This window comes from Pleurodeles waltl, chromosome 1_2, assembly GCF_031143425.1.
Source record: "Pleurodeles waltl isolate 20211129_DDA chromosome 1_2, aPleWal1.hap1.20221129, whole genome shotgun sequence".
Taxonomy (NCBI): Eukaryota; Metazoa; Chordata; class Amphibia; order Caudata; family Salamandridae; genus Pleurodeles; species Pleurodeles waltl.
Genome location: NC_090437.1, coordinates 678,955,217 through 678,982,386, shown reverse-complemented (window position 1 = coordinate 678,982,386; position 27,170 = coordinate 678,955,217).

Genomic DNA, 27,170 nt, shown 5'->3' with positions numbered 1-27,170 from the left:
AAATAGGCCGTGCAACAGTGAAAAACAAATTTGGCAGTATTTCACTGTTAGGACATGTAAAACACACCAGTACATGTCCTACCTTTTAAATACACTGCACCCTTCTCATGGGGCTACCTAGGGGCTACCTTAGGGGTACCTTGCATGTTGTAAAAGGGAAGGTTTAAGCCTGGCAAGTGGTTACACTTACCAGGTCGAATTGGCAGTTTAAAACTGCACACAGTGACACTGCAGTGGCAGGTCTAAGCCATGTTTACAGGGCCACTTTTTTGGGTGGAAGAATCAGTGCTGTGGGGCCCACTAGTAGCATTTGACTTACAGGCCCTAGGCAGCTCTGGTTCACTATACTAGGGATTTACCAGTAAATCAAATATGCCAATCATGGATAAACCAATCAACAGTCCAATGTACCTCAGGAGCACTTGCTATTTAGCTCTGATTGGCAGTGGTAAAGTGAGCAGAGACAATAAACAGCAAAAACAGACCTGAAAAAATAGGAGGAAGAAGGAAAAATGTTTGGGGATAACCCTGAAACAAGGGCCATGTCCAACATAGCCCTACTAAAAATATTGGTAAAATGAAGCATTCACGCATTGGACAATGGCAGAGTTTACTTTGTAAAGCCAAGGCATGTTCCTAACTTTGAAAGTCATTGTGACAATGTCATCTAAATGTCTACCAAAGTGCTTCAGATCACTGAATGATTGGTTGAGGGAAGTGTGTCTCTAGACAGGCATCGCTATCCAATCCTTCACCCAAATATGCCTTCATGCTGAAACAGAAGCACTATGTGAGGCATCACCAAGGATGGAACAATCTTTCAATGCAGATTCCATCCACTTAGCAATTTGTTCTCTGGAAGGTGCCTCTTCCGGGACCACTGATGATTGCCCTACTAAATTTGAGCAGAATGATTCCACTTGAATGGCATTGTAGTTTTGCGCCTAAGTTCTAAAGAGTAACAAGCATATCAGTTGCAGGTCCTTCCGTTCCTAGACCGTTTATTAAATTATGGATGGGTAACTATCAATTATGATTTTTGTTTCCACCCATGGGTTTAATGTGACATCATATAGTTACAGAGTCGACAGAGATCCAGGGCTGATATGGAGGATAGCGATTAGTGGTTCCAAATCAAAGACCACATTTCTTTCCCTCCCACCCAGGGTCTCAGAGAAACTAGGGAACTAGAAGAAGTCAACAAGGTACAACACTGTTAATCACTATTTAAATGCCTCGCTGGGGTCTCTGACTTTCGGGCATAAGTTGAGGATCCATATTAGCCAGAGCACTAGTTTCAGAGGTTTGCACTGCTGTGGCATACGGAAAATTGTTTTCAGTGCTTTGGCATCATAGCAATGAATGCCTAGGTTTTTAGTCCGCAGCTCTGTATGGTGATTTTCATAAGAAGGCATACACAATAACTTTCTTCACAACATTGTGAAAGTAATAGTGTAGAGAACTGATTATATTCATAAAAAATAGTGTCAATAAAGCATTTAGGGGCATATTTACAAGATAGTGGCGGATCGGTCCCAATGTGCCACTATTCTTGCGTCCCTTTGCCCCCCCTCAACAACACCATGGTTGCACCGTATTTACAATATGACACACCATTGCTGTCGTTACCACAACAGCATCAACTTTTTTGCTGCTGTTGTGGCACTTTTGGCGCTAGTGCAGCAAAGCACAGGGAGTGGCCCATTGATTTATTGGGTGCGTCAAATGACGGAAAAAATGTCACAGTGAAATCTAGTAAATTTCACTGTGCCATTTTTTCAGGCCTCCCTGCGTCGGAAAGCCCCCCCTTAGATACATTATGCCTTGAGCAGGCATAATGGGGCACAAGGGGTTAGAAAGTGGTGAAATGTGTTCATTTTGCCACTTTGTAAATATGGCGCTGGGGAAAGGCCACCTTAGCGCCACCATAGCATTACAAAAATAATGCTAGGATGGTGCAAGCATTGGGGGCCTGTAAATATGCCCTTTAGTTCAGTATGCCCCTGAAAACCTCTTTTTTTGAACCACACTTCATCAATACGCTGAAGCAGTAGACACTGAAGTGGGATAGAATAGGAAAAGGATGAAAATATCCTGTTCAAAGATGCAGGGAGGTGAGGTGTTTACTTTTGTCAAGTTTGTTACCTTGACTACAAATGTGTTGTGTGCGAGGGCATTGCTCTCCTTTCAGATACAATGTTTAGAATGCCTTCATGAGTAATGGCCTACTTCGTTTTCTCCCTAAGCCAGAGGAAATCAGTATCATCATCAAAAACTGGAAAATCCTCACACCTTCTCTTATGCCACCCTTTTCTTGGCTCTATAACGAAAATGTCTAAAGGGTCAACACAACTACTATTATCTGGTGGATTGTAGTGGGTTGTGGGTTTTAGTTTGATGGTGGTGGGTATCATTATATAAATGCAAGTGAATATGTTAAATCTATTGAGGACCTTTTCCTCTGGTTATATATATCTAAATCTGCAGATGCTCTAGACTGATGCTTCACATATAGCATGAATTTTGTCAGAAGCAAGTCAGGTTAATAGGGTTAAGGATTGGTTTCTTCAACAGTGATTTTGTTTTGAAAGTATTTAAGTCATGGCTGAGATAGCAGCAAAATGTTCTGATGGCAGAGCATCAGCTGTCTTTACTGCTGGGAAACCTTGATCTAAAGGATTGCCTGCCACTCAGCCACCAGATCACAGTGGCAACTGCCTGCCCTATGTAGGGTAGAGACCATCACTGATTTAATGTCTGGGTCCACCATGTAAACTGTGGTGGTCGTGATCAGGAAAACCAAACAATGCTCTGGGGATCAAGGAGAAAATTCCCAATGCATAAAGGCTATAGATACTTTGATTTACTGTAACAAACTTTTACTTTTGGAGATATTTGAGTACATAAAAAAAATACTAACATAGAACAACTGAATAATCATGGCACCTGCTTGGTGTTCACCTGCACCGATATCTGTGTCTTTGGTGCATCTACTCCACCAGGGATCTCTAAATAATGTGCATCGAAGTAATGAGTATAATAATGTCCCATAGTCCTTTGCGGTAGTGTCAAAGGGCCTGATTATCAGTTACTTCCATGGAGCTTTCTAGTGGGGCAACAGGATTTATTGATATGGATAGTAAAGCTTCTGTTTCCCGATAATGGTATTATATATTCTGCTGCGAAATTAGAAGCACAGTTTGTTCCTTTGGTAACTTTTCTTCCAGCATCTTTCCAGCACGCCGTTCTTTAATTTGAATAGCTGCAATTTATTGGTTAATCAGTCTACGTTGAATGCTCTTTTGGAGGGGTTAACAGTTTCATTGGAATGAATGTTTCAAGTGCTAAGGTGAGCCAGAGGTCGAAATGACTTGCTAGTAGTGATTAATCACATTGTGGGCTGCTCAGGAGGAGTGTGTATAGTGCCGAAGGCACTTTCCTGAAGTGCCTTCCATGCTCTTTTAAGTATGGTGTTGAAGGATACATCCTTAAGGGATGGCAATAAAGGGTAATTTTGGTTATATGATGGACACTCAAGAAGTTTTTCCCTTTCCTGTGATAGATAATGTTGGAGGAGAGACAGCAGTGGTATCCAGGGTCTGTGCTGCATAATGAGCCAGTTCATATACCGGTTGGGACAGGTTTAGGACTTCTAGATTTAAGATCAGTGACCTATGCTGGAGAAAGTCAAGGTTGTCAAACCAGGAAAGGAGGAAGGGGAGCTGAAGGCCTGGTTAAAGGCGAAAGAAGAAAATCATGTTTTTAGGATGGAGGCCGGTCCAGTGACTGGAATAGGAAAAGAAGCATGATAGGCCTCAGTCTTGAATACATGCCAGTGAAATGGAGTGGGTAAGTGGGAGAAGGCAGAAGAAGGGCTGGGAAAGGTATTTTTCAGCTTATCTGAAATAAAGTTTAGGCTAAGTACTGTGAAGAGTAGGGTGTGCACTGGATGATGGGAAGGTGTATGGTGAAGGATGAACAGGGACTTGGTTAGGATAAAGCTGAATCACCTCGAGGGAGGAGTTATGGGATATATTTAAGGGAGGGAGAGCTGGATCAGCTAGAGGATGGTGATATGGGATAAGTTAGAGGACTAGCCTCTAGAGAGATAGTTGATGCCTTTACTAAGGAGGAATGGGTGAGTGCTCAAGAAGAGTGCTTGATCTGAAAATAAGCAGAAGAAAGTATCAATGAAATGGATAATCTAGCAGGGGTGTAAAACGAAAACGTTTAAGATGTGGATGGCTGACAGCTGAGGAAGAAGGGTGAAAGGGGATAATAGGGTGGATTATTTTTGGAGTTAAGGAGAGGGGCAAAACAGTAACGTGAATAAGCATTAAAGATGAGGTGATTGTACTAGGTAAAGGATAGGGGAATACAATGGGGTGAGGAACTTGTTAAGGAATTAATCAATCAATCAATAAATCACTGCATTTGTAAAGCGCGCTACATTCCCTCGAGGGTTTCAAGGCGCTGGGGTGGGGGGGTGCTACTGGTGGAAGAGCCAGGTCTTGAGGAGTCTTCTGAAGGCCAGCAGGTCCTGGGTCTGTCGTAGGATGGTGGGGAGAGTGTTCCAGGTCTTGGCGGCGAGGTAGGAGAAGGATCTGCCGCCAGCAGTGGTTTTTCGGAGGCGGGGGACTGTGGCGAGGGCGAGGTTGGCTGAGCGGAGGCTTCGGGTGGGGTTGTGGAAGCTGAGTCGGTTGTTGAGGTAGGTGGGTCCGGTGTTGTGCAGTGCTTTGTGTGCGTGGATCAGGAGCATGAAGGTGATCCTTTTGCTGACGGGGAGCCAGTGCAGGCCTCTCAGGTGGAATGTGATGTGGCTGCGGCGGGGGACATCGAGGATGAGTCGGGCCGAGGCGTTCTGGATGCGCTGGAGTCGTCTCAGGAGCTTGTTTGTAGTTCCTGAGTAGAGGATGTTCCCGTAGTCGAGTCTGTTGGTGATGAGGGCCTGGGTAACGGTTTTTCTGGTGTCGAGGGGGATCCATTTGAAGATCCTGCGGAGCATAGGGAGGGTGTTGAAGCAGGACGCGGAGACGGCGTTGACGTGCCTGGTCATGGAGAGAGTGGAGTCGAGGATGACCCCCAGGTTGCGTGCGTGGTCTGTGGGTTCCGGGGCTGTGCCTAGTGACGTGGGCCACCAAGAGTCGTCCCAGGCTGATGGGGTGGGTCCGAGAATGAGGACCTCCGTCTTGTCTGAGTTCAGCTTCAGTCTGCTGTCCTTCATCCAGTCGGCTACGGCCTTCATTCCTCGGTGGAGGTTAGCTTTGGCGGTGTGGGGATCTTCGGTGAGGGATATGATCAGCTGGGTGTCGTCGGCGTAGGAGATGATGTTGAGGTTGTGTTGTCGTGCGACGTGGGCCAGGGGGGCCATGTAGATATTGAACAGTGTCGGGCTGAGGGAGGATCCCTGTGGGACGCCGCAGATGATCTCGGTGGTTTTGGAGCGGAAGGGTGGGAGGCGGACGCTCTGGGTTCTGCCGGAGGGGAAGGATGTGGTCCAGGCCAGGGCCTTCTCTTGGATACCGGCGTCATGGAGGTGTGCTGATAGGGTGCGGTGGCAGACCGTGTCAAAGGCTGCTGATAGGTCCAGGAGGTTGAGGGCGGCTGTTTCTCCTTTGACCATCAGGGTCCGGATGTCGTCAGTGGCGGCGATGAGGGCAGTCTCAGTGCTGTGGTTACTGCGAAAACCGGATTGGGAAGGGTCCAGGATGTTGTTAACTTCGAGGTAGCGGGTCAGCAGTTTGTTGACAATCTTCTCGGTAAATTTTGCTGGGAAAGGGAGCAGGGAGATGGGCCGGAAGTTCTTGAGGTCCTTGGGGTCCACCTTGGGCTTCTTCAGAAGGGCGTTGATCTAGGCGTGCTTCCAGCTTTCTGGGAAGGTTGCTGTCTCGTAGGAACAGTTGATTGTTTTCCAGAGGTGGGGCGCGATGGTTGCGCTGGCTTTGTTGAAGGCGTGGTGAGGGAAGGGGTCCGATGGGGTTCCGGAGTGGATGGAGTTCATGGTTTTGATGGTGTCTTTGTCGCTGACGCTGGACCAGATGGTCAGGTGACTGGTGCGAGTGGTAGTCGCAGGGGTGGTGGACTCGGTGGTGGGTGTGGGGGGTCGGAGTTGAAGCTGTTGTGGATGTCGGTGATCTTGCGGTGGAAGAAGGTGGCCAGGGAGTCGCACAGGTCTTGAGATGGCGGGATGTCGTTGGTGTTGGAGCTGGGGTTGGAGAGTTCTTTCACGATGCTGAAGAGCTCTTTGGTGTTGTGTGCGTTGTTGTCTAGGCGGTCCTTGAAGGCGGTCTTCTTGGCGGTCCTGATGAGTTGGTGGTGTCTGCGGGTGGCGCTCTTGAGGGCTGTGTGGTTGTCTGGTGTTCGGTCATGGAGCCATTTCTTCTCCAGCTTCCGACAGGTGTGCTTGGAGATCCGGAGGTCCTCGGTGAACCAGGCGGCTTTCTTGTTGGTGTGGTTGGTTGTAGAGGTCTTGAGAAGGGCGAGGGTGTTGGTGCAGTCGTTGATCCACTGTGTGAGGTTGGTCGCGGCGGTGTCTGGGTCGGTGGGGTTGGTGGGTGGTCTCAGGGCGAGGGCGGCAGTCAGTTGGTCCTCGGTGACCTTGCCCCAGCAGCGGCGTGGTAGCTGTTGGGTGCGGTGGTGTGTGGTGGGTTTTCTGAAGGTGAAGTGGATGCATCTGTGGTCGGTCCAGTGTGGTTCGGTGGTGTGGTTGAAGGAGACGTGGGGGCTTGCGGAGAAGATGGGGTCGAGCGTGTGTCCAGCGGCGTGAGTAGGTGTCGTTACGAGCTGTTTGAGTCCGAGGTTGGCGAGGGTGTCGATCAGGGCGGTGGAGTTGGCGTTGTTGTTGTTCTCGAGGTGGAAGTTCAGGTCCCCGAGGAGGATATAGTCTGTGGAAGCGAGGGCGTGGGTGCTGATGAGGTCGGCGATGGTGTCACTGAACTGTGGGTGGCGTCCGGGAGGTCTGTAGATGAGAGTTCCACTGAGGGTGGTGTTGGGGTCGGTGTGGATCTGGAAGTGCAAGTGCTCGGCGGTGGTGAGGGTGTCATCGGTGTTCATTGAGATTTTGATGGAGTCTTTGTGGATGATGGCGATTCCTCCTCCCACTCCGTTGGTGCAGTCTCTGCGGGAGATCTTGTAGCCCTGTGGGATGGCTATGGCGATGTCTGGTGCTGAGGTGGCATTCAGCCAGGTCTCCGTCAGGAAGGCGACGTCGGGGGCGGTGGAGTCTAGGAGGTCCCAGAGTTCGATGGCGTGCTTGCGAGCGGAGCGGGTTTTGAGGAGGATGCAGCGGAGGTGGTTGGGTTCTCTGGCTGGTGGTGTAGAGGGTTGGATGCTGGTGAATCTGCAGTTCCAGCAGGTGAAAGGCCCCTGGGTGCGTTTCGGGGTGGCCTGGTAGCAGTGGTGGTCTCGTCTGGTGTTGAGTGCGTGGAGGGCGCTTGCGTCATAGTGCTGTCTGGCGTTGCGGGGGTGCGGGTTCCAGGGGTTCTGTTGCTGGGTGCGGTCCCGGCACGGATGGGCGCAGACGGGCTTGCCTAAGGCGCGCATTCGGTGCGCCCGCTTCGCGGCCTCTATATGAGGGCAGAGGGAGGGAGGAGCAGCTGGGAGGTGGGAGTGGGGCGGCCAAAGGGAGTGAAGGGGGCGGGGCAGCAGGGCGTCAGCGGCGAGGGAAAAACTAGGGGAATACCCGGGGACAAAAACGGCGGGAAAAGACGGCGGGAGAGGGACAACAGAGCACAGGAGTACAGAAAGCAAAACACAGGGGCACAGAATGAAAAAACAAAGTGCCACAGAAGCCAAGCGCAGGGGTACAGAATAAAAAAGGGAGCGAGTAGTCAGGCGGCAAAAGCGGCAACGGAGGTTCAACCCACAGGGGGCTGCGTGGCAGATTGGGGGTGCGACCTGCCTGGTGACATGAATGGAACATGCATGCAGGATCCAAGAATTGTTTTTCGGAACTTGATTGTGCTTAGCAACATCTTAGGGAGAGAGCCTACATGGATCTGACATCAACAATTGATTGGTGGAATGAAGAGAAACTAAGCTGTTCCAGTGTCTGGGCCAACCTAGATGTAAAGCGTTGTGCTTACATATCAGACTGCTACACATTAGCCTTGATTTCAAAAGAAGGCAGTGAAGGTGATGCAGGATTGATAAGACATGATGGGATTTGATAATTCCCATGACGACCTTGGCAGGAGCATTTTAAATATCCTGAATCCTACCCACTAGATGTATCATAGCCCCAATTAATACACTCCTGCAGTAATCTATACATGGCCCAATGAAGGCTTGAGCAATTGTAGGTCATGTTTTCACTCTAGGTATGATGTAAGGTTTCTTTCATTGGTGGCTATAATGCACATAATTGTTTTTTTATGAACAATTTTTTATTGTTTTTTTTGTAAGGAAAAGGAAACACAAGGAAAAATACACCATTTCTCCAAGATGGAACCAGCGATGTACAGGCAACTGTACAATTCCCAGTACAACAACCAAACACAATTACAGCCCAATGTTACTGAAGCATCAAGCACCCTGCACCCCTGGATGTTTATGGTGAGAGACCTAACCGTTTCCCCCAAGGCTTTGCATATTTGAGAGGGCACCCCCTTGCCCCATAAACTGGGTTTTCCTGTCATGCAGACCAGTTTACCCCACCTCCATTTTGAGTGGGATGGTGTGTTTGAAGAGTTCCAGTTAGTTGCAATGCCTTGTTTCGCCAGTATCAAGGCAGTCCCCACAAAGGTACGTTCAGCCCATGAACCATGCGCTCCCTCCATCACCCCCAGTAAGACCATCAATGGAGACATCTGTTGCACCCACCCCATCACTGCATTAAGCTCATGAAGTATTGTCTTTCAGTATTGTGCAATGAGGTGACATCTCCAAATCATGTGAAAGAAGTCTGCAGAATCTTCTGAGCACCTAGGGCAATGGGAGTTGGGATGGAGGCCCGCTCAATGTAGTCTGGTAGACGAGAGGTATGACCCATATAAAAAGTATAACTGTATCAACCGCAACCTGGACGACATAGTTATTAGTCTTAGCGACATTAGGGCATCTTGCCAATATGCTTCCTCGAGGGGATCCAGCCATCGTTCCCACAGATCTCTGAGATGATTTAGGTCACTTGGAGTATGGTTAATTAACATTTTATAAATGTGGGAGACACCTCCCTTCCCCAGAGCCTCTATGAGCAACTTGGCCTCTAGTGGGCTATAATCTGTCATATCCTCCAGCTGAGATATACCCAATAAATCCCATTTCACGAACCCTTGTAAAGTTGTTGTTTCTTTCAACCAGGTATCCTGACAGGGAGGTCTGCTGGGTAATAATTTTTTCCCAACGTATATAAAGCAGGGCCGCTTGGCAGGTGAGGAAAACCACTTTGGTCCCTGGTTCTAGATTGTTGGGCAATGGGGAGCCTTAGAGGAAATCTAAAATTTGTGGGAATAAGTGAAGTCAGTTTAAGATGGTATGCCGGGTCTGCCCAACCCCCATGAAACCAGTCATGGATAACCAAGAGTTGTGTCACCAAAGAGTACAGGTAAGGCTTGGCCATTCCCATCCCCCTGTCATATGCGCCTCTGTGGCAGTGTTGCAGTGCAATGCGGTGTTTAGTTTTGTGCCCAAGAAATGAAGATGCCGTTCTGTCAGTTCCCAGAGGAGGCCCAACCAGATACCTCAATATTTGAAACTCAGCCGCCTGATAGGCACTATGTCCTGCCAGACATAACAATCTTGGGATGGCGCCACTGGCAATAGCACTCACTTGGCTGGATTCATCCAGAGCCCTGATGCCTCCTCAAAGCAACGCAGAGGGTGAAGACTACACAGGCCGGTGTCTATGTGGTCCGCCATGTAGAGGAGGACGTCATCGACATACAAAGCTATACGATCTTCATATGCCTGGTCCCAGTTCCACCCTCAGTATATTGGATCTATCCTAATCAGCTGTGTCAGAGGCTCAATGGCCAGGGTAAAAAGAAGAGGGGATAAGGGGCAGCCCTTTTGCGTTCCTCGATGAATAGGAAAAGTAGGAGATAAGATATCATTAATCTAATCTCAGGCCACTGGATTTACATATAGGGCATGAACCAGCCAATGGAATCAGGGCCCCATGCCAGCTTGGAGAAGCACCAGTTGTAGATGTCCCTAGTCCACTGTATTGAAGGCCTTCTGAAAGTCGACAAAGAGTAGCACTAGATCGGAAGGCAAGCGCTGCGCTGTGGTAGTGCGACATGGAGACGACGTACACAATGTTGTGTGCTCCGGTTAGTCATAAATCCACACTGGTCCAGGTGGATTATCAATGGTAGGAGTCTGTTAAATCGGGTCACTAGAATCGTGGCATACATTTGTATTTCAACATTGATAAGCAAGATTGGCCTGTAGTCAGCACAGGACTGTGATGCTGGGTGAGTTTTGGGAAGCACCACAATAGTGGCCATATCTATTCCCTCTGGGAAGGAACCGAGCTGGTCAACTTCATCGTATAAGGCCTTGATTTGATGAGCCAGACAGTCCCGAAACACTTTATAATATTCCGATGGGAACCCATCGGGTCCGGGAGTCTTCCCCGCTGCCATTGAGGAAATTGCCTCACTCACTTCTTCGCTAGTTATGGGTTTATCTAGAATGTCTGCATCTACCTTTGATAATGTGGGGAGTTGAATATCCATAAGAAATTGAAGGGCATGATCTGGATAAATCGTCAGGGAGGGCTGACCTCATATAGTGCACTATAATAGGAGGCGAATGTGCCTGCCACATCTTACAACTTGGTGAACGTTTCCTCATGTGTATTAACAATTTTGGGGATGATTCTAGATGATTGGTGGTGTGAGACCAACCATTAAAGTAGTTTCTCATTTTTGTCTCCCCACCCATAAAACCGGGCAGTGGACGCACACCAAAGATGTTTAGCTGCTTCCAAGGAATGACTACGTATTTCTTCTCATATAAGCAAAACTTCCGGGTTCCATCTTCTGTTGGCTGTGTAGTCTGTTTGGCTTCCAACCAGAGAGCCTGGGCCTTTAGCTGGGTGATGTGTAGTAGCTGTGCCCTGTCTCAAGATCTAATGAATCCCTTTGCCATATCCCGCTTAACCGACTAGCCTGCCTCCCAGAGGGTACCCATCAACAAAATTGAGTCCTTGTTAAGGTCAAAGTAATCCTGGATTCCTTTCTGCAACTGATGGGTGCAGGTTTTATGTTGTAGGTACCATGTATTTAGCCGCCACATCGGGCGGGTCACCACTTGTGCAGATCCAAACACCAACCAAAGTGGTGCATGGTCCGAGATTCCCCTCTGGAGAATCTTGATGTGAGTGAGGTGTCTGCAGTCCGTTGTCGGCAGGAAAATAAGGTCTATCCTCAATTGTGTATGGTGTGCTGCCTATGTATGAGTAAACTGGCGATGCCTTGGGTGCCAAATTCTCCATGCATCGCATAGCCCCAGAGACGCCAGTTAATTCGATAGGCCGGAGGCCACTGTCTGCCTATGAATCTAAGGAGGGCCTGAGGTGTCCTTCAGAGGGTCAAGGACAGCATTAAAGTCCCCACCCAGGAGTGTGATCCCTTGGGGTAAGTCTAAGAGTAATTTGGTGAGGCCATTTAGAACTGCGCGCATGGCCGCCGGAGGGGCGTACACACTTACAACATTAATGGTAAGACCTTCGACACACCCAGTTAGGGCCAAGAACCGCCCTTGCTGTTCACGCTGTACCTGAGTGGCCACCATGTGAAAGGAGCGGAGCAACAGTATAGCTACCCTCCTCGATCCACAGACAAACCCTGCATCGTAGACCCTATCAAAACCTCTGAGCACCAGGAAGTGACATCGGTCCCCCAGAAGGTGGGTCTCCTGAAGAAGCAAATTGGGCTGGTGACGCTAGACATATGGAATTACAGCCATATGCTTTATCTTGTCCAGGAGCCCATTAACATTCCATGAAATAACTTGTATTGGGCCCACCATTTATGTATGTGTAAATCAGACTAATGCTCCAATGGGTCTCCTCCCCATCATCCTCCTGATCCCAGTTCGTGTGTTTGTGACTGTTGCCCTTATATTTGTGATAGTGCCTTGTCTGTAGAGGTGTGTGTCTAAATCCTTGGGTACTTGATAAAATAAAAAAACAAACAGTAAACCCCAACAACAACAACACGTGCTACACAACATAGTGGATACCCATATGCCCCCAAGACCCGCCCCACCCCACACTTCCCCCCAGAAGCATTTGTCGCCCTTATATAACATTTGGTTCTTCAAACTCTGAACCCTAAACTAATGAGCAGTGGTGGAACCCTCCATGAGACAGGATTAGGAAAGTCATAATTCAATAATCAGATACATAACAACAAATAGGCAGACTTTAGATTTACTCGCCCTTTCCTCAAACGTTCTTGTGGAGGAAACGTCACAGAGCTGGACTTCGGGTCAGGTTGGAGTCACTAGGAGGACCCACTTGACCAGGCGCTAATTCCCCTGACAACGGCTCCATCACAACCTCTTGGGTATTGCTCGCTGTGGTCCCCGCGGGAGGATCGGTGTGGAAGGTCCCACCCCGCGGGTGAGATAAGGGGGAACCTGACCCAGACCTGTGCTGTTTTCTGCGCCATCTATAACGAGTAGGTTTTTGTTGGTTCTTTGTCTGTGAAGGATGATTGTCCAGATTTGTTATTAGACGGCCTCACAGGGAGTCGTGATCAGAGTAAGTCAGTGGGCCCTCCTCCATTAGCCATGTCCAGGCTGTGGTGGGGGGATGGAAAAAGTGTGTTTTATTGGCATGAACCACTCTGAGCTGAGCTGGGAAGAGAAGAAGGTAAGACACCTCCTTTGCCTTTAATTTCTGCTTAGCTTCCATGTAGGATTTGCATTGTTGCTGGACTTCTCTGGCGTAATCTGTAAACACAAGGACCTTAGCTCCATCGCATCACAACTTGTCCCGAGACTGGGCTTCCCGTAACACCGCATCACTGTCTTTGTAGTTGAGGAACCAGAGTATCACTTGTCTTGGTGGTGATCCAGGAGGAGGCCTGGCCTGCAGAGCCCGATAAACCAGTTCTATTGCAAACCAAGGCGTGAGGTGGTTTGGCGGCACTCAGGTTTTAAACCAGTCCTCCAGAAAAGAGGCTGTAGATGAGGTCTCTGTGTTTTTGGAGATGCATATTATTTGGAAATGATTACAGCAAGAGCGATTTTGGCATCTTCAGCTCTGCAGTGTAGCTCAGACGTCTGGACTAGAGGTTTAGACACTTGAGATTTAAGTGCGCTCACTTCGTCTTTCACATTGAATCATCTGGATTCAACTTAAGTGATCCTGGCTGTCGTGTTGCGGAGATCTTGGCTAGCAGCACCACATCAACACTGACCTCCCCAATTTTTGTCTCCACTGCTGCCGGAGAAGAGTGTATTGCCTGGAGAATGGTGGCCAGGTGTCCTGCGGGCCAGATCTTTCCACTCAGCCCAGTTCCCCAGTAGAGGTAGAGCCTGCAATCGTGGTGAATTGATACATGCTTGTTTGTGCTGATACCACCTGTTGTTCTGCGACCTGTGGTGTTGGGGAGGAGAAATACATTTTTGGCCAATGAGGGCATCCTGCAGAAACACTCCAGGAAAACCCTAGGCAGTGCTCGGAAGCCATGTCCCCAGACAGGTGAGGTCAGTGCTTTATAAGGTCTTCCCAGTGATTGCCAACGTCTCTGTGCTTTTCAGGCCCCTCTGTCTGCCACCCCAGGTCACAGGCCAGGCCCGGGTGGGGGACCACCCCCGGATGTTCCAGTCCATTAAAGTAAGAGCTGTGGCCAGAACCCCCTTCACTATATGTACCTAGGCCTCCTGGGTTTCACCATCTCTCCACCGGTCCTTGACTGACCCAGATTCCGTGCATAGCCCCTCTCATGCCAGCCTCGTTCATGTGCCCCCCAGATTGCAGCCCCAGGCTGTGACGCTGTTTCTCTGGGCAATTCTACACAGCAATTGCCAATGATCAAAGATGGCTGACCGCCCGTTACTGAATGTATGCCTCCTCCGATGCAATGCATTAAATAAGTGAGGGCAAGTATTGGAGCTCACTTGGGAGGGAAGTCCAAACCACACTCCAGTGGTTCTCGTATCCAAGGTGCTCCACAGGTCTGCCTACATAGCTACGTGCCTTCTCTCCGCCTCCACCACTGCAGGCCTGATTGTCCCGGTGCTGGTGGCCATCCCGTGTGACCCACAGTGGCCTTGCGCCTCTTCTTGGCGAGCCCTTTGGCAATGCTGGCACGCAGCCCGCTCCTAGGCCCCACCAGCATGCCTCTCTACTGGGCAGTACATCCTCTGCCCCTCCACTGGCCGTCTAGCGCAAAGGTCAGGAAGGCCGACAGGTGCAGTGGCAGGCCGAGTGCACCCCTGCCGCAATCACCCAGTCCAATCTTCACCGGATTACTCTGTCACCTCAGGCCGTTTGGCTCCTTAGTCGCATCCGGTGGTGGCCTCAATTTTGAGGGACGGCCTAACCCTCAGGGAATGTGTGTCTTCTGGCACAACATTTTCCCGGTCTCATCAGCCAGCAGCTGCTTCGTACCTCCCCGAAGTACACTGGATGTTTTCGGCTCCAATATTTGGGCAAGAAGGGCATTAATTAGGGCGGATGATGGAGGCGTCAGGACCACTTCTAAAATGCGACCGCCATCTTGACGCCTTGGAGATGCTGACCATAATTCTTTATTTGAGCATTTACCAGGAGTGTTGTTCATCTTGCAATAACTTGAACCGACACAATCCTTTATAGTGACTGACATGCCCGAACCACCTCCACATTAGGGGATGTTCATGATTCCAATTCAGTTCTCAACCTCAGAAGGAGAAACAGTTTGCAATTGAAAACATGCAATGGCGCAACTCACCATCCACTTCCTAGGAGCTGACTGAATGAACATGCGCATGTAACAGTAGGGTCATTTTGCTAGGGGGATGGAACACATCCACATGAGACAAGTGCCCCTGGTTTCCCGTATTTCCAGGTATCCCCTCCTGTGTAGTCTGTGTCTTTTGAGTTACCTAATTTTGAATTACTGCTGGAGTCTCCCGAGAAGTAGTTATCCAGAGTAAGCTTCTCACTGTGCTCACTTCTATTAAAATATTGGAAATGTCTTTAGCACAGTTGTATTCTATTGAAATTTCGGTTAAGTAACAACTATTTTTTTCACTTTGAAAGCACGCCAAAATTGCCCTGATGTGATTTACTAAAAATGTGTCTTTCTCGAAGCCAGATTTCTGCCCTTGGCATATAGCAGAGCGCAATTAGGCGTTTTCAAATTAGAAGAATGGATTTCTGCAGCCGATACGCTTTTTCCCTGTCCAACCTCACTGACGTGGCACTTATTGTTGAGTAATTGTGTAAGATGCCAGTGTGAATGGAAGCAGTGCAAAAGTATTTAGCGTGCCAAAACTGTGTATTAAGTTGCAATTCTGAAATTTTCACACATTTCAACTAGCTTTACTGTCAGCAGGGAACAACAGTTCCCTCAAATGAAGGAGAAAGTAAGACACCATAATGATGCAGTGAAAAAGTAATGGATCCTCTCCATCAGAGGAAGAACACTGAAGAAAACATCACTGCTTCTTAATAGCTTCCTGATTTCGAGGACAAAATGTCAGCAGGGTTGCAAGCGCTTATCACATAACCTAAGTACCAGAGGTGGTGGGTAGCCCTTGCTTGAAACATGTTTTTGTCAATAGGGTTCTTCTTTACCTACACATCTCTGGACAAATTAGTTTTACATTAGATTGAGATTTAGGAGTTGCTTTGGGAGGACGTGCCATGCTATTTACTACATTGACACAGAACCATGCTTTGAAAAAGTGTAGAAATATAATAGCTGTCCAGGGATACGTTCCGAAGTGCGTGTTCAGCTTTAGAAATCATCCTGATGTCTCTGCACCAGAATCGTGAGTCCCTTCTTTCCTCCCCGGCTCATCTAGGTTATTTTCCACGCCAAACCCATGTGATGTCCTGCTTATCTTTTGACTGCTACCGCCTTTCCTCTATGTTGTTTGCCAAAGGTAATGTCACGTTTGGTCCATAATAAATATAGCAGTCTCTGCATTCTGAGTATATGAGCATGGAGCCTCAAATCCCTTCTCACACCTCTGAGCATGTATCATGAGCACTGGTAGGCAAGCTGAGGGAGTTGCCATTGCAAGATTTCAAAATCCAATCATTTCAACCTAGCAACATGTACATCAATAATCCACACACAAAATGCCACGATCCACTTAAGTCTTCATTATGAGTGGCAGCATAATTCCGATGTGGACAGCAGCAGCATTCACCCTGAGAGCACAGCAGAGCGGTCTGCTTTCCCCTGAGATTTCGCAGCTATATTCAATCAAAATGTCAAGGGAATAATTCGAGGCGAACTGTGGATTTACTGGGGATACAGATCTGGAATTACTGTCTTCCTGCATAACCCCTAATTCCTTAGTGGTCCAACGCATAATAAGCCAGAATAACCCCACCCGAGTAACCAGAGCCCTGATATTAGTAAATTCAGGGATGGGGAAATACCAGCCCATTTACCAGGCAACTCGTAATGAGGACCTTTCACGCAATACAGATTATTCTATTTGTTGACAAAAAACGAATTCACTAAATTACTAATTAGAGCAAATTCATCACTCACTGAGACTTCCAACTTTAAATGGCCCTTTAACTTGTCTTAAATTTTCCCCCAGAGTCACCCAGCACAGCATAGATATTCTTCCACTCCTCGATGTGTACATGCCAAAATAATTGTTTATCACTGCTCCAAAGAAACATTTGGAAAGGTCCAGTTTTTGAGTTTTTTTTTTTTTAGGCGGGACATTTCGAAAACAACATATGCGGCAACATTTAAACTTCGCATAGCACTGTAGCAGGGATGAAGTGGAAAGTTTTAGTTAAAGTATTAGGAGTATGTTTAGGTGGGGGCCAGGGCCTTCTGGAAATGGGAAATGGGTTAACAGACTGCGAAAATGTGTGCAGAGAAAAAGAAAAAAGAGAGAGGAAAGAAGGACAATGCTTATTTTCCATGTTCTAGTCAGTGAACTAGGAGCATTGTTCTGAGCTCATTTCTATTGTGAATTCAAGAGCAGAGGTGAGCACCATACGTGCATATATTTAGACAGCAGAAACAATAGTATAAAAACCTTTCCTTAATGTACCCATTAAAATAATGTACATTGTCCAGAGATTTCTCAAAGTAATGGGAGAAACGTCCACTGTATGAAAGGTTTCTGGTGCATTAATTAATTGCTATACCATTTCGTTGACAGAACCTCAGAAGAGATGCGCATTTGTCAGCAATCAAAGCACTTTGCTGAGGATGAGGTAATCTTTGCCCTATGTGGGCTGTATCTTGATGTGCCAGTGTACCTTACAACAGTCCCATATATTATTCAAGTTGTATCAAATGCCAGCTTGCCACCTCATGATCACTAGGGCCCTTGTTATGAGAGGCCACTCCTTCTGGGATCTACAGAAATATTGCAGATTTTTTGCAGTGCACATAGCGCGGAATCGGCCTTGAGGGCAAAGGAGCACTTTTAGGAGCATATTTAAGAGCCCCTAGCACCTCCTTGTGCCACATTTTCATAATTTTCTTTACGCAAATGTGGCGCAACAAGACCAAATGCGCCAGGCATAATGTATACAAGGGGGGCATTTTGGCGCTAGGGGGGCCGTAAAAATGGTGCAAAGGAAGCTATGAGATTCCTTTGCTCCATTTTTATCAGCATTTTTTAACGCATGCTAAGTGCAGGCGTTAAACAGAGGCTCCCATTGAATACAACGGGCCTTAGGGTGCTTTGCAGGATTAGCGTCATTATTTTTTATGCTAATCCTGCAAAGCGCCGAACTAGCATCAAGAGTTATCACGCTAGTCACCCTAACTACTACCATGGTGCGGCATATTTTAAATACTCCGCTACCATGGTGGCTTTAGGGGGGGAATAAGGGGTGAAAGAAAAGTGACGCCGCTCCATGTGCAGCACCACTTTTAATAAATCTGCCCCTAAATAAGGACCAGATTATGTAACACAATGGCAGACTTATTTGTGTCATTTATAGGCTGGAGGATATTAAGTGCTTTCCCAGAATCACTGGATGTTGAGCGGACCGGAGTTTGAATCTGGTTCCTCAGTTGCAAAATCGGCAGCTCTGGCCATTAGGACGCATCTCTTCCTCGGTACCAAAACTGGGAGGGGCCCTCCCCCTGCAAAGAACATGGAGGGGGGCCCTCTCCGGAGTCACCCAGGCCAGGTGCTGTGCTGAGGGTGCCCCCTGTAGCTCGCCCCTCACCCCTACTCCTCCACCGTGGTGGCTGCGGGGACCTTTGTTACGACCTTGCTTCTCCCTGTTACTTTTCGCTCCGAGATTTCAGACAGAAGTAATCTCTGTGTGCAACTGGGGGTGGAGAGGGAGAGGAATGGAATGTTTGTGGACGGCTCAGACCTTGAATTACTGATTTCCCTTGTAATCCCTAATTCTAAAGGGGACTCTCAGGGTCAGTAGCGCAATGAAACTTGAGGAGGGGCCCTGCAAATGACATGGAGAGGGACCCTCCAAACCATTCAGGAGCTTTCAGGCCTGGATCCTGACGCCTGTGCACAGTGTACTGTGCTGAGGTGGACCCCTGGAGCTCGGGCCCGCCCTGCACCATGGGGGCTGCAGGGGCTACTGTTATGCCAGTGCTTGGGGTCCCACTTGTAATCATCCAATAACTCAGTCTTTCTTGTGTTAGCAGTGCCCATGGTTTCAGAACTTCAGGGAACCGAAGTTACCTGGGGGACAACTAACCCACGTGTAATTAGGAGCTAGATGTGTGAGATTTTAATGTTGCACATTCTCCGCTTACAGAAGTATACATAGTTTGGACCTCAGTGGTGGGTTGGGAGATATCCACAGTTCTTGGAGACAGAATTTTCAGAGATTGCCCTTCGTGTTTTAATCAGTTGAGATACACGTGTGATACTGCTGAGGAGTTCCTTAGCAGAAAGCATGAAGATATAAAAGGGGCCAGATTGTGAAGTGAGGCAGAATAGATTGCTTGGCAGGCCTTTGAATGATGCATAAAGTCCAGAATTATGTCCTACAACCCAGTGATAACAAATGACTATATTTCAGGTCAGGTGGAATGCAGTAAATGTTACTCCAGTAACACTTGTATCCTTTACAAGTGGTCTACATTTGTATCCTTTCCAATATATGAATCTGGCTCCTGGGTATCCTATATCAGTAACATTTCGATAATCCAGGCGTGCCTGGACTTCTGATCTCATGAGTTCAACTCCCAATTATGATTGAAAACGTGTGAGGAAGGCACATTCCAAAGCATGTGCACTTTGATTCAGTTTCGACTACAAGATTTATCTAGGTGATAAAAGCAAGATCTCCTTTCTTCTTATACCTTTTCTCAATATTTGTTCAGAGCAGCTGGTGAATGTCTGTATTAAACCCACATATTACATTTCTCAGTTTAGAGTATTTTTGCAAAAGTGTTTGGAGATTGAAGCCTAGTTAAGAATTTTATTTGGAAAGGAGTAAATGTATGCTAAATGTTGATTAATCACTGCTGTGATGAAGAACATGTTTGGAATAATAGCACAGCATGTGACACGGTACATAAAGACGGTGCTGCTTGTGCCTGTGATCTCTGTTCACATTAAATATATCAATACCAATCAAAGATACACATTGCCATTTTTAATCTCTTTGTTGAAAATTATTTTTATAAACTGAAGGGTAGAATTGCTGGTGGAACACATTTCAATGAAAGAACATATATGGAGTTGATTGGCACTGGAGGCGCATTTACTATTATGTTCTATAACCCTGTAAAGAGGACCCAATGAGGCAGGGGTGGAACAGATGTTCTCTGGGCTCTTGGTTTTGGTGAAGCAAGAAAACCAATGAGTTTAAGCGTGAAACAGGCTTCTTACCTGATTTGTTGTGTTTTCTTAATGTTTTGTTTCATGTAAATAGGAGCTTTATTGTTTTAAATAGTTTTTATTTCTCTAAGGTATTTTATCCACGATTGCTCCTCCCCTCCTGAGGCTGCATGACATGCTGCGTAGCCATGCTCATGCTAGCCCGCAAGCTGCAAGCATCGCAACTCTACGCTAATGGTACAGATATCGAGCGGTGTTGATGGTAAAGACACCACTGGCTGATGCTTTGCTTTTCCCAGTTTGGCAGTATCTGTGTGCTGTTGACACACTATTGCGACAATCACTCAGTTCTTGTGGTGTCAGCGCGCATAAAATAATTACCCCACACAAGCGATGGTTATTAAATGACATGGACAGGCGGGCGTAACTCTGCCTTGAGCACGACACTACATCCCTCCCAAAAAATCATGAACAGAAATGTTGAAAATAGACTGTGAATTAAACAGAACTATGCACAAAAACAGTATCATTAAACCACATCTATTAGTCATAACAGGGGATAAGAGTTATCACTGCTCAGTCACACCAGGTGGTCTCTCAGCCAGGTGGAAGGTGCCGGATTATTCCGCAATCCATATCCAGAGCAGTTGGCACGACTGACTGGTAGCACAACTTCATCAGGACTGGTGACGGTGCCCCTGGATTGTTCTGATGACTCACCATCCTGATTGGTGAAACTTGCTTGTCGCACTGAGGTGTTTGACCTGCCATCATCTGAAGTCACTTCCAGATTGATGTCACTAAAATCATATTGGCAGCCCAGATTGGTCGTCAGGGCGAGGAGTTGGAATTGCTCTAAACAAGATACATTACAAGCAATCTGTTCAGTCGCCCTGCGAGCAGCTCTTAGGGAACCTTGACACTTGGTAACCACCCATGGGCAGCTCTGAAAAAGTAGATGAAATTTGACACCTGGAAATCGATCCTTGATAAGGACATGATCTCCCACTTGTAAGTTGGAGTGGCGGGCTCGTCGATGAATGCTTGCTCTGCCATTTGAGTTCTTCCCTTTGAAATATTCCTTGTGTTCATTCCCAGGTACGGGTGTCCAGGATCCGTAGTGAGGGACGACATCATCAACCACATGACCCATGGACAGGTGACATGGGGCGACTCTTGTGGTGGAGTGTGGAGTCTGGCGGTAATCTCGACGAAACTAATACACTGCCATTTCTGGCAATTCTCTTTGTGCGGAAGCAATCTGTATCACTTTGTGATAAACCTTTCTACCTCTCCATTGGCTTGAGGCCATTGCGGCATGATTTTGCAGTGCTTGATGCCAACAGAGCTCAAATATTGTGCAAACTCTCTTCCTTGAAAAGGAGGACCATTGTTGGTGCGAATTTCTTTAATCACACCATGGGTTGCTAACATCTTTTCCACCTTCGGGATCACTTCTGTTGCAGCCAGTGACTTGGTTATCTCTGCTTCTGGGTATCGTGAAAAATCATCAATCATTACAAATATGTGTCAGCCATCTGGTAGACTTCCAAAATCAAGACTAGCAGAACTGCATGGTTTCTGAGGTCGACTTTCGGTTACAATAGACGGAGGCGGATTCGGCTCTCCTGTCACCTGACACCAGTGGCACCCGTACTTCAACCTTTTTGTCCATCATGGGGAACAATACTTTGATCCGTAACCTGCTCTTGGTCTTTACCATACATGCTGATGGCCAGCATGTGCTAACTGTACAGCTCTGTTCGTGAGGCTGGCAGGGATCACTAGCTGGTGCCCTCGAAGGAGGCATCCCTCATCACTGATGTTCAACTCTTGTCGGAAATGATGGACACTCTCCATGGCTTTCCTGGCTTCTTGGTTGAGGGTTTGCCATTGCTTCGGGAAACTGTGCCACTGGTTTGTGTGTATAGCATCCATGATTCTTTGTAGATTCTCACCGTCGTTGGTGGTCTGAATGATGGCCTTGAGAGAAATGGGACCTTTCAACCACACATCTCACGTATTCCTCTGTTTCTTGAGCTTCGTCTGCTTCGGCAGCGGTGGTGGGCCTCGGATGTCTGGACAAATAATCTGCAAGATTGTTAGCTCCATGGCGATATTCTATTATGAAATTATATCCCTGCAGCTGTAACATCCATTTCTCTATTCAGGGTGGCGGCTTGGAAGCAGTGCTATTAAATAGAGGAATGAACAGCTTATGGTCAGTGGTGACGGTAAAAGGGTGCCCATGAACATACATGTGAAATTGTTTCCACCCCCAGTGAATGGCAATAGCCTCTCGTTCAATTTGGGAGTACATTTGTTCTGTCTTGGTAAGTGACCTGCTGGCCTACGCTACTGGGGCCGATTTCTCTGGCTCGACCTTTTGGTGGTATCTTTCCTGGGGTCAAAGTACCCTAGAGTTGAGTCTGCGGACAGCGCATTTTTGGTTGCTTGAAATTTGTTCACCTGGTCCTGGCCCCATGACCACGCTGTTGCGGTTTTTGTCAAGTCTCTCAGAGGTTGCGTCAAGGAGGTGTGGTCTTTGATAAACCTCCCACAATAGTTCACCATGCCTGTCACAGTCGTGGGTGGTGGAGAATTTTTAATGGCGTCCACTTTCTCAGGGTTGGGGGCAACCCCTTCTACAGAGAAGACATAGCCAAAAAACTGCAGCTTGTTCTTAAGGAATTCACATTTTTCCTTGTGAAGGGTGAGTCTGGACTCAGGTATTCGCCGTAGGACCTTCGTCAGTTGCGCATGATGTTCCTGGTTGGTTTTTGCATAGATTAGAATGTCATCACTGACGTTAATAACACCAGGGAGGTCCATTAGGAGTTCGCGGATGGTGTTCTAAAACACCTCCGCAGCACTGGAGATGCCGAAATATAACCTCCGGTAATGGCGAAATCTGACGTGGGACAAAAAGGTGGTAATATATCTAGATTCCTCAACTAGGATCAGTTGGTGATATCCTGATCCTAGGTTGAGTTTTGAAAACCACAGATCTTCACCCTGCTCACCAATTAGGTCATCTATGGTAGGAGTGAGGTGTTGCTCCCTCCTTATTGCTATGTTGGGTAGTCTCATATCTACACAAATCCGGATTTCTCTGGGCTGTTTTGGTTTCTTGGCTACCACAATTGGTGAGACCCACTGTGTTGGGCCTACTACTCTTTCGCTTATCCCAGCGGCTTTGAGCTTCTACAGTTCTCATTCTACTAGGGGTCTCAGGTGAAAAGCTATCCGCCGGTGTTGGAGGGCTGCTGGCTGTATTGATCTGTCTATGTGGAGGCTGATCTCTTTGTCTTTGAGGCAGCCTACTCCTTCAAATACCTGTGGAAAGGCTCCTAGAATGTCATCGAAGGACTTGAGATATACGCCAAACGTGAAGGTCACTAGGCCTAGAGCTTCGGCCATGTGGCATCCTATGAGTGTGTACTGTGCTTCTTCAGCCATGTATATCTGTGCTTTTATTTCATTGGACCCATGTCGAATTTGTGTCTGGAATTTCCCTTTTATTGTCAGTGGTCGTATTTGCCCATATGCGAACATCTGGACCTGTGCTGGCTTCAGGGGGGATAGCGGCTGAATGCTCTGGTATATGGCTTTTGACATTACGTTGATGGATGCCCCTGTGTCCATGATGGCAAGGACGGGACATCCCTCTACTAGTACCTTGCATTTTGGCAACCTTCTGCTCTTCTGTGCAGTAGTGTTGACTGTGAATACTGAGTGTACCGTCTGGGTTTCTTCCGCGTCATCGTCCAAGTCACTGCCTTGAGTGTGGACTTCAAGGGTGGTGTTTATGGTATTCTGGGTTGAGGTGCTTTTCGTTGATCAACACATCCTTGCGTAGTGATTGAGTTTGCTGCATCCTGCTAATTTTTTTCCTCAGGCTGGACAGTCTGACATGGGATGGGACGGTCCTCCACATCGACCTCACGTTCTCGGTGCCTGCATCATCTTCCTGGGCTTTGGTCTATTGGGCAGAGGTGTTACTGCAGCGACTTGTTGGACCTTGACAGGGTGCTGAAGTACTACCTTCATGTGGGAGGCTCTCGCTTTGGACAGCTCTTTTGTTCTTCCCATGGTCAAGATGTCTGACAAGGACTGCCCTGATTCTTCCAGGATGCCTTCTCTTAGTTTGGACGAGGCGCATCCTTGGATGATCTGTCCTCTAATTTCTTCGTTACCACTCTGAAAATCACACATGCTGGGTAACTCTTTGAGTCTCATATAGAAAACATCAATGGACTCATCTGGGTGTTGTCTGACTTGCCTGAATACGAATATTTCCTAGTCAGTGTTGGTATTAGGTTCAAAATGTGCTTTTTAGGGCTGCAATGAGGGTGAGGTGCGTCTTTGGTTCTGCCTCAGCAATAGTTTTCGACATGCAGTGAATGTCTTTCCCTCCGAGATGCAGTATCATGGCCCTCTTTTGTGCATTTTCAATTTTCATGGCTTCAAAAAATAGCATCACCCTTTCTACCCAGTCTTTCCATCAGGCTGCTTGTGCCGACAGGGCCCCCTCCACTATGAATGGTTCTGTGGGGGGTATGGTGTTCACCATGTCAATACGGGGTCTTTTACTCAGTGCAGATCCCTGATGTGGTGATGTTTCCACGTTGTATAAATCAGAGAGCCCTTGATGTCTTATGTATTTCTTCACTTAAAATGTCTTTACATAACAGGTTGTGTTGCATTCCCCTTTCTTTTATTGTTTTTATTTTTTTTCTTATTTTTGTGAAAAATGCTGAAAGGAGAAAAAAATGGATATGCACAGAGAACTCTGTCTCGTGTAGATTGTTTAGTGGTGGAGCTGCTTGTGCAGTGCTGTGCCTCTAAGAGGCCTTCTGGGCCTTTTCACACTTGCAGGCAGTGGGTGTGGCCTGTGCAGACTCACCGGCCGTAGGGAGATGGAGCGCTTTACTCCTGAGGATCCCGGAGCTTCAGCTGGGCTCTGAGGCACACTGCTGATGTCTCCATGCTGCTCGGGTGGGCTCCGATCGAAGTTGCCATAGTGATGCGGCACGAGCACCGAAGGCCATGTGTTGCAGCTCATGGCTGCTGCGTCAATTTGGGCACGGAAGGTAAGCCCCCCACTCTCACCGCCAGTGTGGTGTTGACACACTATTGCGGCAATACTCAGTTCTTGTGGTGTCAGCGTGCATAAAATAATCACGCCACACGTGATGGTTATTAAATGGCGTGGACAGGCGGGCGTAACTCTGCCTTGAGGCTTGTCCTTTTTCTTTCCTGCCATACCTGCCCCCGCACCTTTATTTATTAACATTCACCACGTGACCACTACTTCACGACATGATCAAAACTGCGATGGTGTTTATATTTAAAACACCCCTTGCGACTCACATACAAATGGTAATGCATGCAGCTCATTGCATCATGAGCATGACACTACAATTTGTAGTGTCTCCTGACGGTTGTTGTATCAAACACGGCTTACACACACTCCGTGTAAAGCGGTGAAAACCGTGTCCCTTTGGCAGAACTGTTAGTAGCAGGTAGGGGCTGGCCGGAACCCCTGTTACAGGGACAGATTGACGTAAGAACATACTTTGAGCGCAAAAAGGGCCACTCAGCATGGGCCCGGAAGCCCAGAAAACACAGGCAGTCGCTCCAGGAGTGTCCCCTGCTGGGGGATGGGCACTTGTGCCATAGCTCTCAGAATGGAAGGAGAAGGAGCACTCTAAGGAGAACAACTTGACGCATAGCGGCTAGTGGGATAAGTGTTACAAGGGGTGGTGGAGGCGGCGTTGTAGCATGGCCTTAGGCACTGCGTGCAAGAGGAGAAGGTAAGTGATTACATTGTTAATCCTCAAGTGCTCCTAAACGTTTTTGTTAGATCCTATTGTCACTTGAGTCAGTTTGCCTAGAGATGCCTCCCCAAAGGAGAAAGGGCATCAAGCCCTTGGTGTCGGCACGAAGTAAAGGAGCTAGAGGGGGTATTTACAACTAAGAAAATTAGGCGTTCTTCTTTGTCCTGAGATGGGTTTAACCGCATACCCTGGAGAGGCAAGTCATGTTGGAGTTGAACACTCCTTGGCACCTGGGAACGCACACTTTTCAGCAAAAATCCTGGCAGACTCGATCAAGGACTTTGTGGAAAAGCACTTCATGTCCATTGCAAAGAAGGATTCTGCAGTTGTGGGTCAGGAGGCCTCCCCTGTAAGTGGTCTCCTGGGGTTATTAGGCACCCAGGAAAAGGAGACTATGAATATGATTGAAAATTCTAAAGTGATACACCCTCGTCTTTCCACCTCTTCCTGTCTGTTTTGTCCCTCTGAAATGAGTTTTACGACCATTAAAGGGGGGCTCAGAGGGTGGGGAGCTCAGGTGGGAATAAAAGTAGTATGGCTGCAGCTGTGAATGTTCAGCCTAAGAGATTGTTGGCGGCCATGCCAGATATGGTCGGTGGGACACCCCACAGTTGGGTTCAAGGGACTATGGCTACCTCTGCTGGAAATTTGGACTCCCTATTAAATGGTTCCTCACCAATGCTGGATGTTTTGATACTGATGCAGAAAACCTTGCACGGACTATTTTAACCCTCACTTGCTACAAATGATCCCCTGAGAGCAGTGGCTGGTATACTTAAAGAAACCTCTGTGAATTAAAGTCTATTAATTCCTGCATGCCTACACTTGTAAGGCTGGTAGACACCCAAGACCCGGAGTCATGCAAAGGGGCACTGGTCCAAGGTCAGGGTAGTCCTATGGTGTATGTCTCTAGATGACTAATGCTGATGAGAAGATGGTACCATGGATGGGCCAGAAATTGGCATATATGCTGATTAAATATGAGGAAAGGCAGGGGCAAGGGCAAAAAGCTGAGAAACTTCATTAGGAAGCCGAGGGTAGTGGCAACAGCCCCGTTCTGCAGTGAATCAACAGGTGAGTAGGGGAACATGTAAAGGTGCATTAAAAAGAGAGAAGGGTATGGCAAAGGAGGCCCCAGTCCAAGACCAGTTAGGTCCTAGGCCCCCTAGCAGATGTTGTAATAATAGGTGTATGAAGATGGATACTACGGGGCCCAGAGGGTAAGGGAAATAGGTGCATGTATCAGTGAGATCTGCCCTCCTGCATGAAGAAAGGAGCTTCAATTTAATGAAGGACCATGTTTTCCCAGTTCAAGGAGATTCAGATTTACATATGTCTCAAGACCAGGCACAGACCTTCCGCAGGGATCCCACACGCGTATCTGGATGGGAATAGGCTTGGGAATTTAATGAGAAT